The sequence below is a fragment of the Struthio camelus genome, chromosome 1 (genome assembly GCF_040807025.1).
Source record: "Struthio camelus isolate bStrCam1 chromosome 1, bStrCam1.hap1, whole genome shotgun sequence".
In the NCBI taxonomy this organism is placed as follows: Eukaryota; Metazoa; Chordata; class Aves; order Struthioniformes; family Struthionidae; genus Struthio; species Struthio camelus.
In genome coordinates this window covers 95451603-95469243 of record NC_090942.1, presented here as the reverse complement: position 1 = coordinate 95469243, position 17641 = coordinate 95451603, and the positions used below count along the sequence as shown (strand labels likewise).

General features: G+C 42.3%; 1 protein-coding gene across 4 annotated transcripts in view; it reads right to left on the bottom strand.

Annotated features, from left to right (window-relative positions):
- LSAMP (limbic system associated membrane protein) overlaps positions 1-17641 on the bottom strand; it is a 1028525-nt gene that overhangs the window by 162759 nt on the left and 848125 nt on the right. The window lies entirely within an intron of this gene.

Genomic DNA, 17641 nt, shown 5'->3' with positions numbered 1-17641 from the left:
ATGGCTGTTCAACCCAAGCATTTCTGATGCTTAGATCAGTTACCTTTTAGAAGGATACAGTTTAGTGAGCTGAATGCCACCCAAAACGGGCACAGTCACGTATCTTGCACTGGCAACGTCAGGAAGCAATGAGAACAGGGCTGCTCTGCAAGGGAGGATGTGCATGAAGCAGAAGGCAACCAGGGCAGTGCCATCACCAACAGGGTGCAGTCCCACAGGAGCTGCACAGGTTGGGGCAGAGACAGGTGCTGGTAATAGTGTTCATCAATAGTCCCAGACACAAGAAAATGATGAATTGGGTCCAGGGTCCATGCAGGGAGACAAGACCAGAGACAGGACTGGAAATAAGCTACTTATAATGTAGGTCCAAGGTCCATCCAGGAGATGGTAGCAGAAACAGAGCTGGAGACATGTACACCTAACATGTAGCTCAGGCAAGGACTGAAGGCCCAAGCCTGGGCTTACATGGAGCCCCTGGGCCCATGGACAAAGGTTGGGTGGAGACCCCAGTTAAGGCTGGTCAGGGCTATTACAGCCTATTAGCGCTCTCAGGTGCTGCAGACAACGCATTTCATGAAGAAGGTAAAGCAACTCCCAATAGGGAGGAAGATGAAGTGACTGCCCAGAAGACTTACCTGGACACATGATATCTCCAGCACTCCCCAGGAAGTAAAATCAGTACAAATCACAAACATTTTATATGCAGAATGATTAACTGGAATAAGCTGTGCAATTTTCATCTTAAACCAGCTGTGTAATGCCCTACGTCCACCCAACATCTGAGGACACAGTTTATATTTTCACAGAGGATTTAGTATCCTGGCCACAAATGGAAAAAGCTTTATGAGTCTTCACTCTAAGTCAATCAGAATTTAAACATAGGTTAAATGCCAAGGAGAAGAATGGGACCTGCAGCAATTCAGATCTCAGATGGACACACATTTAAGAGAAAGAAGAAATATTTGCACACTTATTCTATCTGCCAGAGGTGGGGGCAATAGGAAAGGCAAGGTTGTTCTCTGCTGCATGTCTAATAGCGTTTTGGCCAACTAGCCTTTAAAGTTTCTGGGAAATGACTTTTGCCCTTGGGAGGCTATTTCACAGGTGAATACATCCCATTCCTGATCTGCCCTTGTCAGTCCTAGCTACGACCTCCATACAGAACTACACAACTTCTTTAAATACTTAGTGACTCTGTCTGTTAGCTGTTTGCCAGGCGTTGTCATACCTAAGTCCAATCCAGCATACCCCACCACTTGCCTGGAATACCTCAGGAATGACTTCTGTGAAGTCAGTGAGTTGCACAGGTATAAATAAGCTCTCGAACAATACACTGTTTCATCATCATTTAACCAGATTTGCAGATCTCCCCCTTACACGCTTTAACATACTTCACAGGTCACTGTAATTCTGTTTCTGTTGAACCAGCCTTCCTAGCATATAGAAAGCAAGAAGCCACTGAAGAAAGAAGGGCCAAGTCACTCATTTGACTGAAAAATCCTAGAACGGCCTGGCAAGCCACAGTCACTGCTAACTTCAATCTGATACTTACATGCACTAACATGGACACATGCATGCAGAGACGTATGCCTCCACTGCCAAAAGTACCACTTCTACTTGAAACTACTTTCTCTTTTATTTCTCTTTCCACTCCCTCCGCTGCTCATTAAAACGCATCTTCCCTCCTACAATGGGTGAAGAGTCAGCAGGCTGCCTGGGTAGCATTAGCAAAGGGGAACTGACAGCCTGCCACCATTTTCCAAAGGCTTACATTTTTGATATCTGCCTGTCTTCCAGCCTGACTAAGAAGACTTTTATCATGGGCAGATTGACCTCAGGCAGGAGCCATTTTGTGTCACTGTGAACAGGTGAAATGAAGACAGGATGAGGACAGCAAGAACTATCTAGCAGCAAAAGGCAGGGAGAAGAAAACTGATGTACCACAAGAATATCTGCTTAACCATGGCAAGCTGCACAGTGATTGGTCCTCTAATGAACAAATTCACTAGAGAACCTGAACTGTGGAGTACTCTGAGACCCTGTAAGAAGCAGCCTTAATTGATGATAAACTGAAACATCAGATAAGTTATGAAAAGCACTTTCCCACTGTGTTACAACACTCTCGATCCAATTACAGAACTCCTCTTTTCCTCTGCCAGCTAGTGCCTCAAGAGGTTCATTGGCTACTTCATAATGCCTTACGGGGACAGAGCCTTCAAATGCCCCACTATTCATACTTGGGTTTTGACACAATAATTTTTAGTATATTTCATTGCAGAGTTGTGGAAACAAAAAGAAGGAAAAATATTCATAGCATGGCTACCTGTTCATGCTTACAAAAAGTAAACAATGCTGTTGCTGACTGTATTTTCCTGCTGACATGCTGTGTCCCATGGGAGCCTTCATCTGAAGGACTCATTACCCCCATTATTTCCCAAGCTCAACATCCCTGCCTGAACTATGTTCCTCAAGATCCATTGCAGCCTCCTCTCAACTGTGTGGCAGATCCACCACAAGAATCATAATTTCTTCCCATTTGAGGCTCTTGAGGCTGCCATGAAAACAAAAAAGCTAGTCATTCAAATCCTACATTCCTTTCTCTCCTTGCATGGTGTTGGGTGTGCCCCAGTTATGCTTTTCGAAAAAATTAGGTCACTGCTGTACGGGATTGGAAAGCTCCTGAGAACAGCATGACTGTACATCTTCTAACAGTCCAAGACAGCTCTTTCTATCGGTGGTCTGAGCTTCCACTTCCAAGGTTGGCCAAAGGCTGAGTGTACCAGACCAAGAAGGAACATAAATTACCTGTGAGGATTAGCATCAAGACACACTCCTATTTCATATGTTCCCTTACAGTCAGGCACAGTGGGTTCATTGTGCCTTTCAGTCCCCAGACAGATCCTAAAGAACTCTTTACATACCTAAGGCAAACAATTCATCTTTTGTGGGAGCTTCATATCAACAATTTAAATGAAAATGCATGGGACTCCTTTATCTTCCTTGACATCTCTGCAAAGACATGTATGCTGTCGCAGCTTCATATCTATCTGAATGTACCATCATAGTATTTAGCCCTTCTGCTCTGAGGTCCTTCTCTGCCTTAGTTATTCTGCTATGACAATGGCCTATTTGCCAGCTGTACTATGATCCCTCATACACTGGCTTCTGGCAGATATATACATGACTTCTACCCCTGTAGACCTTTTCCCTCAGGTTGGGTGCCATAGATAGGGGTCTTCATTTGACCTTACTGAGGGAACTGCGGTACAAGCCATATGAGGTTGCAACCTTAGGATTAGGTGCTCAGATTTCATTAGTGGGCTGGCAGACACATTTGCAACATATATGCTTCATTGGTGGACTGGATTCACTCCTTTAAAGAGGGCTAACACAGTTACAGTGGGACGTAACTTTCATTGAAGAGGTCAAGAACTCTATAGCAGTGAGGAATAAGGTATAACCACAGTGGTTAGGTAGAGCTGCAAAGCTCCAAGTCAAATTCACCAGAGCTGGGGAGGGCCTATCTCTGGCACAGCGCTTTGGGCGTGTCTTTAGATATGGTAATCAGGGCTGGAGTAGGAGGGAACTTGTATTTTCTGTATTTTACCCAACATTGTTCACTCATCCATACAATCATCCAACACGTCCTAATTGCTTCAGTACCTCCCTGCAAAATAAACTGAGAGTGACTTGGTAAGAGACATCCAAAGACACAGATCTAAGACGTACACAGAAGCAGTCGTCCAATAATGATGACCAGCTGTCACAGGCTGCAAAATGCTCCTGGCAGTTGGCACTGGTGAATTTTCAAATACCCGCTGGTCACTACTACCCCATTAATCGTGGGCACTTTGCCCAGGCTACATTCCTGAATAGCTTTTTTCTCTCTTCCCCCCCTCCTTTTCATAGACTTCTAACACAGTTAATAAAAAATTTATCAGGGCAATGAAATAATCACCAATTTGATTTGATCTGGGAGCCAAAGAGCAGAGAGTTTCTGCTGTTCAGGTGCAGAAACAGGAGTTTCTGGAACTGCTGTCAGAAACGTGCCTACAAAAACAACAGGATAGGAAAAAAAAGTGTTTGTTGTTGTTTTTTCTTCCTAAGAGAATAGAAAGGGATGGCTGGGAGACTGGTCAGCAGTGAGCTCTCGAATATCAAGAAGAGAGCAGCACTGCAAAATTCATAGGGAGTAATGGTCTTTGCACCACCACAAATAGAAACAAACACGGCAGCACTCAGAGACAGTAAAAAACAGTCACTGCAGCTCCTGTGAACTGCAGATTCAAGTGACGAAATATCTGGAGTTTCTTTTTTAAATCTCATATAGTTGTCCCTTCAGGGAGAAGAAGGAGCAGAGACAGAAGCACTTGGGTCTAACACTAGCGATGTCTCAGAAGAGTTCAAGGACCAGAGAGACAAAGGCAGCATAAAAACCAGGAGAGAAATGGAGTAAGCATGGAATAGTTTGGGCTAGAACAGGATTACTCATCTAGTGAAAAACTCCGCATGTGCCACAGGGCTTTGCTGTGTTGGTGGTTCTGGGAGAAGGAAATCCAGGAATCTTTTCAAGGGAGTACCTTACCCTCTGGTTTAGTGGAAAGCGGGAGGTGAAAATATCTGGCCAACGAGAAGGCAACCTTCCACTGGGAAAGCTTGCATGAATTTATGGCAGGATTAAAGCAAGTGATTTGGAGGGGAAAGCAGCTGCCCATTGAGAGGACATTTTCAAGCAGGCAAATATATCGGGGATTATAACCAAAAGCATTATCCAGTGTAGAACCGAGTATAACATAAAAGAAATGGTATTGTTATACTGTTTAAAGTCACAAAGTCCAAGTTATGGTACGACAAAGAGTCAAGGCCAGTCAACACTGCCAAGGTCACAATATTAGACAGGGGTAAATCCAGAGTCTCTAGAATTATTCTCTAACACAGTTTCATTTTTCCTGCATAGACAGGCAGAAAGGGTGCATGTCACTGAATTTTAGACATCTGAAAGTTTGCTGTATACATCTGAGCTAGTCATTCATGTTCCTCCTACAGTCCAAGAAGGAAAACAGGGACTTCCAGAAGATGATAGATGATCCATCACATTATCTTAAGACAGATAGCAAAGAGAGTTAGATGCCTACTTTTTCCAGCAGACTACAGATGGGGGCCAGATGACTAGCTTAGACTTGCACTGTCAACATTTAGATGTCTAAGATTAAGTGAGATGAATCTTACCTGTATTATACCAGTTCTGTTTGCATGACTAAGTGTCTACAAGGACAAGAGATGCCACACCTTAAGGGAGTTGTACTTAAAAAAAAAAAAAAAAAAAAAAAAGTGACAGAGATATATGTCTCCGGACTTGGAATCTAGTCCTGTCTCTGATAGGACACCTGTGTAATTTATCTAGCAGAACCATGTACACACCCTGGATTTGTTAAAATGAGGTGGGTCTTTTATAATTTTGGCTGGCTACATCTCTACCGTGTTAGTGTGGTTTGTTCTCCATTCTGCTCCAGAAATCTGGTCCTTTGAACAGCCAGGTACACAAATGTAGGTCCACTCCCAGGCTCTCTTCTGGAATGAACAAGCACACCCCCTCTCTGAGAAGGGCCAGGCACTGCTGACACACAGTCAACATGTCAGCCCACTCTAGACATGCAGCCAATGACCGGTTTGGCTCCCTCATCCTAGGAGAATCCTTCAACACCAACCACCTTCAACACCTTCAACACGTTGGGCTTTCAATTTTTCCCATGCACTCTTGGGCCATGTAGCACACAATCTTGGCATCAGGTTGTAAAAACACCAGTCTGCCAGACTGTGTCCCAGCCTACTCATTATTTCAGGCACTTTTAAGCAGAAAACGTAACAAACCAACCAAAGAACAAACATGTCTCAGGGCCCCAGGGGCACCACGGGAGCATGGAGAAGACCTGGCTCTAGTGGCATGCAGGGTGGACATTGTCTATCTGCTCCAAAAGGCGGTAGCCTCAAATATTGTGAACACAAGCCAGTCTATGGCATTCGGCCTGCAGTCCAGGACTTTTCCTGATACTATCCACAGAGGCAATATAGACATTGCCAAGGTGTCAACCTCAGCTGCAAAGGCTGTCTCTAGGCTTTGCACAGCTGTAAATATTCTCCCTGAATATTTACAGTCAGACCATGAATTGCTTGAAAGAGGTACACAGTAGTGAATAACACAGTGAGAAGCAGTCACTGCTGCTCTGTAACACTCCCTTCAAATGTGTTAAGAGTTGACGGTGAGAGAGAAAAGGTGCCCTTATTTGGAATGCCAAGGGTGGTCTGCTTATGAACTTTTATTCTTAATCTCATCTCTTTCCTGTAGGTCAACAAATGGATTAATCTTTCCGATAAAATCGTGAATCAGGAGCTCTACGTGTTCATAATCCCCAAGATTATCGTTGGGTTTGGACAGTCCAGGTTATAAGGCTTATAACCTGGCAAGGTTTGCTCTGTGGCTATTTGGGGAGATTTATCCTACTTCTTCACAAAGAATTTTTTCTTTACATTCAAAACAGGAGCATAACCAAAAGTCACATTCCCATCAATCTAACAAGGGGACAATCATTTTGAAGACACTCCACACACTACACACAGCTGCTACTGTGACACCTGTGTGAGGGTGATGTGGAATTCAGGTTCAGAGTCTTGATTCCTAGCTCCTCTCCCTTTGAAAGACTCTTTATGTACTTTACTTCGCCTCTCTGCATTAGCTTTTAACACATCAATGGATATGCTTGCTGCATACCAAAGCTGAGAGCTGAACACCCCAGTTAACAAAGGATGAATAGATGTCTCATTCATTCACTAACACAGAGTCCACTTTGCAGTACACTAATCCTAACATACAGCTTCTCCTAGTGACATAGTTCTGGTTTCCTTGCAGGCAATTCTGCCAACGCAACCAGCTCGTGACATCCGCGGCTATTACAATGCTGGCCCTCCCAGGCAGAGTACTACTAACATCTCTTATACCCAAATCTAATCCCTGCCAGATGTTTCAGGCCCACCACATCACCCGTACTCTGCACACAGCTGAGTATCCACATGCCAGCAGGCTGTGAAAACAAACTCACTGATCTTATGGCCTGAGTAACACATGAGCCAAGGGTACCCAAAGGGAAGATGCCATTACATTAAAATCATTATACCATGAGATTCCCTTCTCCACACATTCAAAAGGAGTGTCTCCTTACCTTTTTAAAGGCAAAAGGCTTTTCTTATACTGCTGACAGAGAAGACTCAGAAAGGAATAAAGAAGTTAATAGGTTGCCAGAGGCCCAATTTACGCACCCCAAAATTAATGAGTCATTCCAACTAAATTATTTGCCCTAAATTAAAACTTATCACCAAAATCTAATTCTCATTTCATTAAAGAGGACCTCCCTAGCTATCATTTTTTTTCTCCACAGATTTATTTTTAAAGGTAACCTTCACAGAAAGGGAAGAAAAATATAGTCATATTCTATTTTCTTGTTAGAGAAGTCTCTGAAAGCTTTATTTTTTAAAACTGTTCCTCATTCCTGTATGTGTTCACATACAAAATTAAAGTATGGTCTAGCTTCTGCATCCCTGGAAGATTCTATAGATGACTGGAGAAGTAGAAGATCATGCCACGTGAAGTGGCACCACATAAGTGAAATCTGATAAATGAAGAAGAAGAAAATTTAAAAAATGGCTTTGCCTAAGCTTCAGCATTTGATTTCAGAGCTGAGAAAACTCACAAGTAGGATTTCCAAAGGGTCCTTTAACAAAACCAGGCAAAAAAATAAGGGGCACTCCTCCCAATGTGTCTTTGAGAAACAAACCAACCTATTGACTGTTCTCAGACTTTCACGCAACACTAAATCTTCTCAAACTGGGCTAGGTTCCTTCTGCTACAGGTTTCCCCACTGACAGCCAGAGTTGTTACAGGCAGAGACCCAGCACTGGCAACAATAGCTGCCACGTGTTCCTACTTTCTCAGAATGCCAACACAAATCTTTGTTTTCTTCTCAGGAACAATACAGCTGCTTCCTTTGTGTTTCTAATCCACACTCTTTCTCCCATTCTCTATTGGAGAGTAACAATTTTTAACCTAATATTTATTTTTTTAAAAGGCATTTTCAAAAGCAGTGGTTGGCTTTTGAGAAAGTGCTCCCTGTCTGAATACTCGGTAAATGGAAGCCATATGTCTAAGTATCTGTTTCTTTTTTGTCTATTTTGTTGTGTGCACATTTGGCAAGTTATTTTTTCCCCTTAACTATCACATCTCAGGCTTTATTAAACCAAGCTGCTATTCTGTTATTTTGGAGATTTTTTTTTTTCCAAGCAACTGACTACTGACATTTTAACAGCTATACAGGAAATGTGATATTAAGTCATTATTTTCTCAGAATGTTTCTTCACTTTCTGGTGAGTAGAGAGCTGCTTCTGGGGTAGCAATTCCAATATTTATAAAGATAAAAGGAGGAGGAAAGCTGGAACTCCAAAAAAAGTGTGAGATGAGGGTCAGGAACTGGATAGAAACAAATAGTAGGAGCAGAAGGTTACAGTGGGACAGTTGAGATCAACAGGCACTGTACAAATACATGCATGTGGTAGAAAGGAACAGCACAGAGCACCATACCTGCTTTCCCCCCATTCTTTAAACTATCAAGTCACTTTTAAAGGGATAGTGTCTTATTACCAATACTATTCTTGCCTTGTTCCTCCCCCAAAATGCCAATTTCCTTCTTTCTTTCTTTCTGTAACCAATTCATATTAAATATTAAAATGTAAAGCTTTTTAAGTGGGAAATGAATTTGTTTCTTTTTACAAGCCTTGATATTATTTTTGAGCTGCTAGCTCAATTTAGGTTTACTTTACAATCTCTTTCTAGCCAATTTCAATTTCAGATGAAATCTTGGCTCCAGTGAAGCAAAATTCCCATTAATTTCAGTGGAACCGAGATTTTGATTCAGGTTCTCATGCACTACCACACAACTACAATGACTATAGACAGTAATGCAGCAGCCAAAAACACAGAACATGAGCTTGTGGACCCCAAGAATCTGGAATTTCAAGTGAATCCCATACGGAGTTTTGAGCATGGCAGATTTGCAGTATCTACTCCATTGGCACCAGTGAAATAAGAAAAAACAGACAAAAGGAACAAGCTGTTCCACGAACACTGGAATTAGCAAGGCCTGCTTTACCACGGCTACATGTCCCAGGTCCTAATGTCTCATCCCTCGAACAACCTTCAAAACTCTTGGCCGATTTATGTCAATGTGACACCAGCCAGCTGGCACACATGTGGCTCCAAATCAGCCTGCAAACATGAAGCCTTTTGCCCATCCCATGGGTAAAGGATGCAGGAGCGGACTGGTGACTGCCAGTGAGAATTTCGAGGGACAAGAGCTCCAGCTGGGGCAAGGTCACAGAGGCTATGAGGGGTGCTAGAACTAGCTGAGTGGAGGACTGCCAAGGTAGAAGGACAGGCAAACAGCGTAAGTGCACAAACTTTGTTCCTTAGGAAGCCAAGATACCCCCAATATCTCTAAGGTTTACATATAATAAAAGCTCAACTGAGCAAATCACAAATCTGGCTAACCTCAACCTGGCAATATTTCTTTCAAATGAAAGGAAGAAAACAAAATGGACAGTAAAGCTATGGAAAAGGTTGATCTGGGATAGAAAATGTAGAGTGTGATTAACCTTAGCTTTCATCTATATTGCAAGTAAAAAACAAATCAATTTTGAAGTTGCTGGGGGAGAATAGCTATATATCTTTTCTCATTATTTTGGGGAGAAATCCAAAGCTTTAGATTTTTCAAGAGAATTTTTCTTCTCTTTAAATATCACTGTTTATTTGTGAGCTACTAACCAGTTACAGGCCTTCTATGTACAATGAATAAGATATTAATTCCTGATTATACTAGCACATTTTCTCTGCAAAAAGATCTCAGAGGATGTGATACAAAAATTGTTCATTCACTGTTGGCAAGACACTGGCCTTCCTGGAGGGAGCAAGCAATGAGAATCTATGGCTTTACTTAGGATGCCAAAGGGAGCAATAACCTGTGGCAGGCACAACTGGGTCAACTTTCAAGGCATACAACAGGTAAAGGCAATTTTATTGTGCTACCATGGCCACTGGTGTTTCAGCAATGACAGCAGGAACACACTTGGCTTTACAATTAATGGTTATTTGTAATGTCTCAAGGGTTAGGAAACTTGATGGTGGGTCTAGGTTCTCACTGTGTTTGGAGCTGACAAAATATTGTCCCTACTCCACTCTCTTACAGTACAGGCTAAAACATGGGACAGCAAACTGAGAGATGAACAGACAAACAAAAAAATAACAAGGAAAAATCTTCCATATTACTGGTCTGAATCTAGAACTCCAGCCATACACCATCACCTGATAAAGCTCTCAAAAGAGACCACTGGAGCTAAGATGATTTATATCAGCAAGGAGTTGGATATTGAGATCTACATCCCTCCTCCCAGCCATGGGAAAGCATTCAGTGTATTTTATGCCATACTTTCTTCTCCAAAATGAGTAAGCATTTTTGAAGTATTCTGTTTTTATCTCCTGCCTGCACCTGCAAAGTAAGCACCAAAATAATTCCAGAAAAACCTACTGATTTACACACTAAAAAGGGCTGAGATCCAACCTATATAATGGAGCCAAAGTCTATACTGCATAATAACAATCCAGCCAGGCCTGGAGTTAGGAAAACAGAAGTTAAGAGGCATCAGGACACTATGGGGAGGTCATAAAAATGTTAGATGGGGAGTGACAGGAACTTCCTTGGTAAACTATGAAACACCAGGTGCAATTTCCTGCAATTTACGAGTTTAGGTAAAAACAAACCAGCACAGAAAACCTAGAAGGATTGTCACCGATACTACTGTGCGCCTGAAATTCTAGAATTATTTTGCTGGCAGGAAATTACCTGGCATTTGGTGTAACACCAGAAGTGGGGGGAAGCAAGATCTACTGTGCTTCAGATCCCCAAGATGATTCCCTATTCTCTCCAGCTTACTTTCCCTATCAGACTGATCCGCTGTCACTTCCTTCCTAGCACACTGGTCCTGGCTCTCCCAGTCCCTGAAGTAACCTGAATTTCTCTCCTCCTTCCAATCTTTTTTCTCCCCCACTGCTCCTAGTAAAAGGATCTTTTTTCTCCCTCCCAGAAAACTCATATTCCCATGTTATCTCATTATTCTTTGCAAAAGCATGCCAAATTCGTTGTCATTTTCCCACTGGGGCTATGTCCTGAAAAAGACAAAGTAGTCTGTGCTTGTTCTTACCTACTGCAGGCTCCCTGGAATTGAAAACGCTGCAGTATTAGCACTCGGAAAGCTCCTCTGAATTCTGGGCTCTGAGCCCACAAAACGGGGAAGTAAACAGATATCTCAGAGACTGGCATCTGACTCCACGATCCTTATTGTCTTGCTAGCAAATTAAAAAATAGCTTCAGCCCACTTCAAATTGTCCTGCTTCCAGCAGCTCCCAAAGGAGCAGGAAGGACAGAAATGCTAAGGGAAGATAGGCCCCTACCAGGACTCTGCTGACCTCCCAGACCGGCCCAGAGCTGATCTCCCAGCAACCCACCACAAATATCACCCTGTATTCTGGCAGGGAATAAACTTCAGAGGAGAAATGCTGAAAGAGATCTGGAAAGACTAAAAGGATTCATGGCACCATATAGACTGGTCACTCTGGGCTCCCCTCTGTAGTCACTGGAAGGAAACTGACACTTTTATTGGTCAATTCTTCTGATGAATTTTGGACATCTGCTTTAGGATGAGCTGAAGTATGTCCTAGAGGTTCCTGTTTCTCCTCACTAATGATAAAGGGAGTCCAAGGCGACTCACTCCAGGAGAAACATCTATATTTGGTCAGATGAACCCCACTCTGGCTCACTGGTTCAGGTCTGAGGCTGGTGACTGGCAAAAGCTGACATCATCTCATGTCTGATTTCAGGTTCCCCTAAAATAAGGTAGCGTGCCTTGCTCCACTTCTATGCAGAGACCCTTCTCACAGCACCAATATCTAAATCATAATTTTTCCCTATCACTGTCCTCAGCAATGAGGACAAGGGCTGAGAGGATGGTGGAAAATACCCTCTTCCTCGGCTGTAGGTAGACGTGGATCTTCCAGCGTCAAGACTGGGGCTCATGCGCACAGCAGCGTTTACACACAGGAAGCCTGGCTGGCTTCTGCAGCCTTAGTAGGTGAAGGATTTTGCTTTGCAGTGCTTTACCAGTCACCAGCACAAAGCCGTTTAATTTCATGGGAGTGAGCAGGGAGAAGGGGAACAGCTAATCCACCATATAGAGTTAATCATAAATATTAAATGGTTAGACTGCAGCAAAAACAAATACATCTTTATACCACTCTGAAACAATGAACGGTCATTCTGAATCTTTGTAAGCAAGAAGCTCTATAAAAGCAGTGCATAATGGAGAAAGGCTACACCCTGTGATTCTTTTCACAAACTAATGCCAATCAGTTTGAAAGAAAACTAGGATTTGGCCTGTAGCTGCTATGCATTGACTTTGAGCTTGTGATTAGGGCTGCAGAGTAAATAAGAATTCCTCTTTGTGAAAATTTGCTGCTGTAAGTTTCTAAATTTGTTTTTGTTTTGTAGAGGAATGTCAAAGCCCTTTTGATTTTTTTTTTTTTTTTATGAAATAAACATTAAAACAAGGGAGAGCCCACATCCTTTGAAGAGCCAGTAACTGGGAACGCAAAGAAATTCTAGTCAGTGTGCAGGAGTCCCAGGATCTGAGTGAAAATGAGAACCTGAGTCCTCCATACCTCAGCTGAATGCTTTAGTTACTGGGTAATCTGTGGCAATGCTATAGCTCTTTCTTGTCCCAGTTTCAACCAGAAAGAGCATCCCTGACCTGTAAAACTTGCCTGATTAAAATTTAATCAAAATGAAAAACAAATATAGAAAAGCTTTAGTTTCACTGAAAAATTCCCAACCGTGTCCATTCACAACGGTGCCTTGCTGTAAAGGCTACTGACAGAAATGACAGCCACCCTTTGCCTTCTCCTAGTTGAAAGTGTTATTCTCTTAGCTTGAATCAGAGAGGCCTAAGTCTTTATTGCCAACATTTTTAAGCCCCATGCCTGCTAACATCTCTGTGCTTTTGTGCCTGTGAACCTGATGAAATAAGTAAGGACTATAGGAATTTCTCCACTGACACTAATGTCTGAGAAAGGCCTGAGGATATAGCCCTGTAAGAACAAGAACACAGGATAATGCTGGGAATGGGACAGCCACCAGATCCCCTTACGGCCTGTTCTCCTGGAACAAGTTACTGAACATACTGGAACGATTAAACATTCCATTTATAAACACCTAGAGGATAATAATATGGTAAAGGAAAAATAACCAATGTACTTTTGGCAAGCACATACGCCACCGCAATCTAATTTTCTTTTTTTTTTTAATGGAATATCTGGCATAGTGGTTAAAGTGGGAGCAGTATATGTGATGATGTGATAAATCTTGACTTCTGAAAGGCCTGACAGTCTCCTACACAAGCTAAGAAAATATGGTGGGTGTTAAATCACCATTTTGATGCTTCAAAGACCTGCTATCAATGGGTCACTATCCATTAGGGATGGAGGTCTTAGTGGGTTGCTACTGCAGTCTGGTTTTGTGTCCGATCTTTTCAATACTTTAATTAATATCTTCAGGATGGAATAAAAAGAAGGCATGTAACTTTTGTTGATGACATCAAGTTGGGAGCAAGTGCTTTGGAGACCACAGTCAGAATTCAAAACACTCTTGGTAAACTGCAGAACTGGTCTCCATGGAGAAATCAACGAGATGAAATCCAACAATAGTGAGTATAAAACACTACGCGCGGAAAGGAGGAAAAAAAACAATCAATGCTCAAACACAAAAGCAGGGAACGAGCAGCAAGTCAGCTGTGCTGCAGGCCAGTACCTGAGAGCTAGAGAGCAGCAAAGAGACTAAGTAAGAGATAGCAATGAGGCAATGAAGTGCTCTAAAAAAAAAAAAAAAAAAGGTAAATCTCATCTCATTCCAGAGTTTGTTAACTGAAGCATGATACGCAAAACACAGCACGTACTTATCTGACTTTTGTCTGCACTGCTGAGTCCTCAAGTTAAACTCGCGTTCAATTGTGGACAGTACATTTAAGGGAAAGTGTGGACAAACTAGACAGCAGTGAAACAAATACAACACAATGATTAGAAAATATAACTTGCAAGAACAGTTTGGTGAACCTGGGCCTGTAAAGCTGGAGTAGAGAAGTCTAGGATACTGGGGGAAAATGTGCTTCATGGCAATGTGCTCATAATAGGTAAAAGGTAGTTCTGAGGAAGAGGAGGCTCAGTTAACCACCATTTGCCTCTCAGGAGGACCAGAAATAATTGATAGTAAAATCAATTTCCGTCATATGTTAATAAATGCTTTCCAAATGCAAAAGCAAGTGAAATAATGCTCATGCACTGGCTACACAGGCAGTGGACTCTCTTGAAAAATACCTGAGAGGTACAATCACCATAGAGTTGGTCTTGTCTCAGTGCACGGGGAAGGACCAGATAACCTCTCGTGGGTCCTTCCAGGTCTTTGCTCCACTGTTTAGACACCAACAGAAATGTCTTGGGTAGCAAATAGAAAGTGTCACTAGTAGCCGTTACACCTCAACAAAGTGACTACAAATGCTTTGACTGAGGTGATGACTGAGAGCTTTCACTTTCTGTGTTCACCTCAACGCAGAGAGTATGGTACTGGCACTTGGTGGTGACTGAGTTGGGCTGAGAGAGTTGCCTCCAGTTCAGTCCTCACTGGAAGCAATGCTGGCCACTTGGATAAGAGAGACGGAAGAGATGGCCACAGTTATCCTCATGAATCTTTTGCAGGGGGTACCTACTTCTACAAGTAGAGATGGGTTTCAGCTTGAAAGGGAAGGAAGCTTGTGAAGTACTAGATAATCTTATGGCAATATTAACAAAAAGGCTTTCTCCATTTTTAGCTGGCTAGGAGGTTGTGACCCTTCTTCTTAAGTGTTCTTTCACTAGCCCTCTTTTAGACCTCTGCAATACACTCCATCTGAGAGGTATCCTTTCAGTTAACACAGACACTTAAGAGGAGCTCGTTGAGTAGCCTGCTGCACAGAGACTGGTGCTGGCTGCCAAGGCAGAGCTGGCTCTACCCTTGGAAGTACTAAATGACACGGGCAGGTCTATGAGCAGTGACCTCTCTTCCTGTGACTTATTACTGCAGCTTTGGTCAGCTGCGTTCACAGAGCAGAGCTCATCCAGGGAAGGCTGGTTTTCTAGAAGAAGAAAGGGATCTGCTACTGGAATCCAACTCTGTTAATCTGCAACAGTCTAAACTCAGTGAATCTTTAGGATGCAGCAAAGTCCATCTATTTCGGCTGCCATTTTGGATACAGAAGGGGACTTCTCTCATTACAGTGGCCATCGCACCACCCATGTATCTGCCTACCTCTCAGTTTCTGTTTTAGTTATTCTGCTGCTGTCTTGGGTTAATAAGGATGGGTATTCACAGAATCTATATAAATGGAGGAGCCAAACTGGGAGAGATTAAGGACCTGTCTTTGGTATACAGCACAGTGGGGAGCAGAGATATGCACGACAGCACTAACTGAGCAGAACTGAAAGCATGGGCACAGAGCTAAGGCAGCCTATTGCCTCCACGCAGAAGCAGTATCATCGTGGGATGTTTCAGTGACAAATACAGACATCACCAGTGTGCGCAAAGCTAGCAAGGACATCTCTTACCTTGGGCTTGTTTCAGTTTCCCTGGGTCTGTTCAAAGTTAATCACTAAGAGTTATGCTAGGAATCCTCCTGTCGCAGGGTACTGTGTAAATTAGTTGACCACCCTGCTATTTAACTTTTCAAGAGCTGTATTTTGTTTCATTTATTTATTTTTAATTAGCTGTTAGGGATGTCCAGAGTTTCACACAGCCAATGATTTTAAATATATGCACACAATAACAAGCAAAGTAAATAAATCATGTTAAATAAATGAAACCAAACAGCTTAGCACAACCCAATATCAAAACTCGTTACACTTGGTACTAGCAGCAACCTATTAATCAGGCAGACAACCTACAAATCTGAGAGTAATAATAATCAATATGAGAAAATGCTACTGAGAGAGAAAAGGGATAATCTGCAACATGTACTAGTTTCGAATAAATTAGTTTTATTAGTTAAGATTATTTAAAATGAATTATTTCTTAGATTTAAACTAATAAAAACATGCTTTAAAATGGTGAGTTTAACTCTTCCAAATTGTAAGGAAATTTTTATTTATATTTTGCTTAGAAAATAGACCAAATTTACTGTTTTAAAAAATAAAACTAAGAGTCTCATGTAATCACAGGACTCTGGGAGCTGGGGCTTTAAAAGTAGGCACAGTATTGCGTGGGTCTTGTGGTACAACTGTGGCAGGTATTAAACAAAGATTATCCAAAGATGCTTTGTTAACTGGTAGCCTGAGTTTAGACGTGCCAAGACCTGAATGTTCTCATCCTCAGAGAGGTGGCCATAGTTCAGAGCTGGACACCCACACATTTAGGTGAAAGCTAAGCTAGAGAACTCAATTTTGCTGCTTAGTCCCATAGCGAATAAGCACAAATAAAATTAATAATACATTGCGTGGCTCTAAAATTCATTTGTAGCTATATTTTTCTCAACAGCTAAATAGAAGTTGTGTGCTGTCAGATTTCACCAGCAATAAACCATCTACAGCTGGTTAGCTATGCACAGCTCTAGCGAGCAGTGAGGCAGGGTACAGCTTCCGGGCTCTGCGAGTGCATTTCACATCGGGCCTGTTCCAGCAAACACTCAAACAAACCTGGAGACCTGCTCCGCGTGCCAGAGTGCACCGCTCTTCCCACGGCTGGAGGAGGATTTTCTGCACAAAGACAAATTGGGAGCTCTCTGTCTCACTACAGTCGCATGTAAAGCATCACCTCTGAACACAGACCCAGACCTTACCTTGCAGATAAATACTCAGTGTGTTAGCTAGCCCTGAGCCTGGCAAGTAATACCAGCAAGAGGAAGAGCACATTCATGCATGCATGCATGCATTTATGTCTAGAGTGATTCAAACATTTGCTGTGGGAAATAAAATCTGTAGCCTTTTAGGTTACTAGAAAAATCAGGAGAAATAACAAACTTCTCTCTGAATGATAACACAGAAGCTGAACAGACCTATAATATATATCAAATGCATTTGTACATACATATCTATTTAATCTGCTCTATAAATATTTTAGGTAAATAGGTAGATAGATAGAATTGTGCAATGATTAAAAAAAGTAAACTCTCTTGCTTGGTATTCTAGTCTGGACAGGATGAAACAAACAAACTTCATAATGCCCTTAACAGTAATTGGTGAACTCTGCTAATGCATTTGCTCTCTATTAAACCATGAACGCAGGCAGACAGATCGGACAATGCTAGTTCAGACTGCCAGATTTCCAATTCCCTATCACACACACAGGAGGAGAATAGCTAAAAAAGGAGAATGCAACATAAGGTACGTGGCAGCTACCTTACGTACCAGGTCTCACACAGACCTGATGACAGTGCACCCTGCAAACCAATGACCTAGCACAGAAAAACA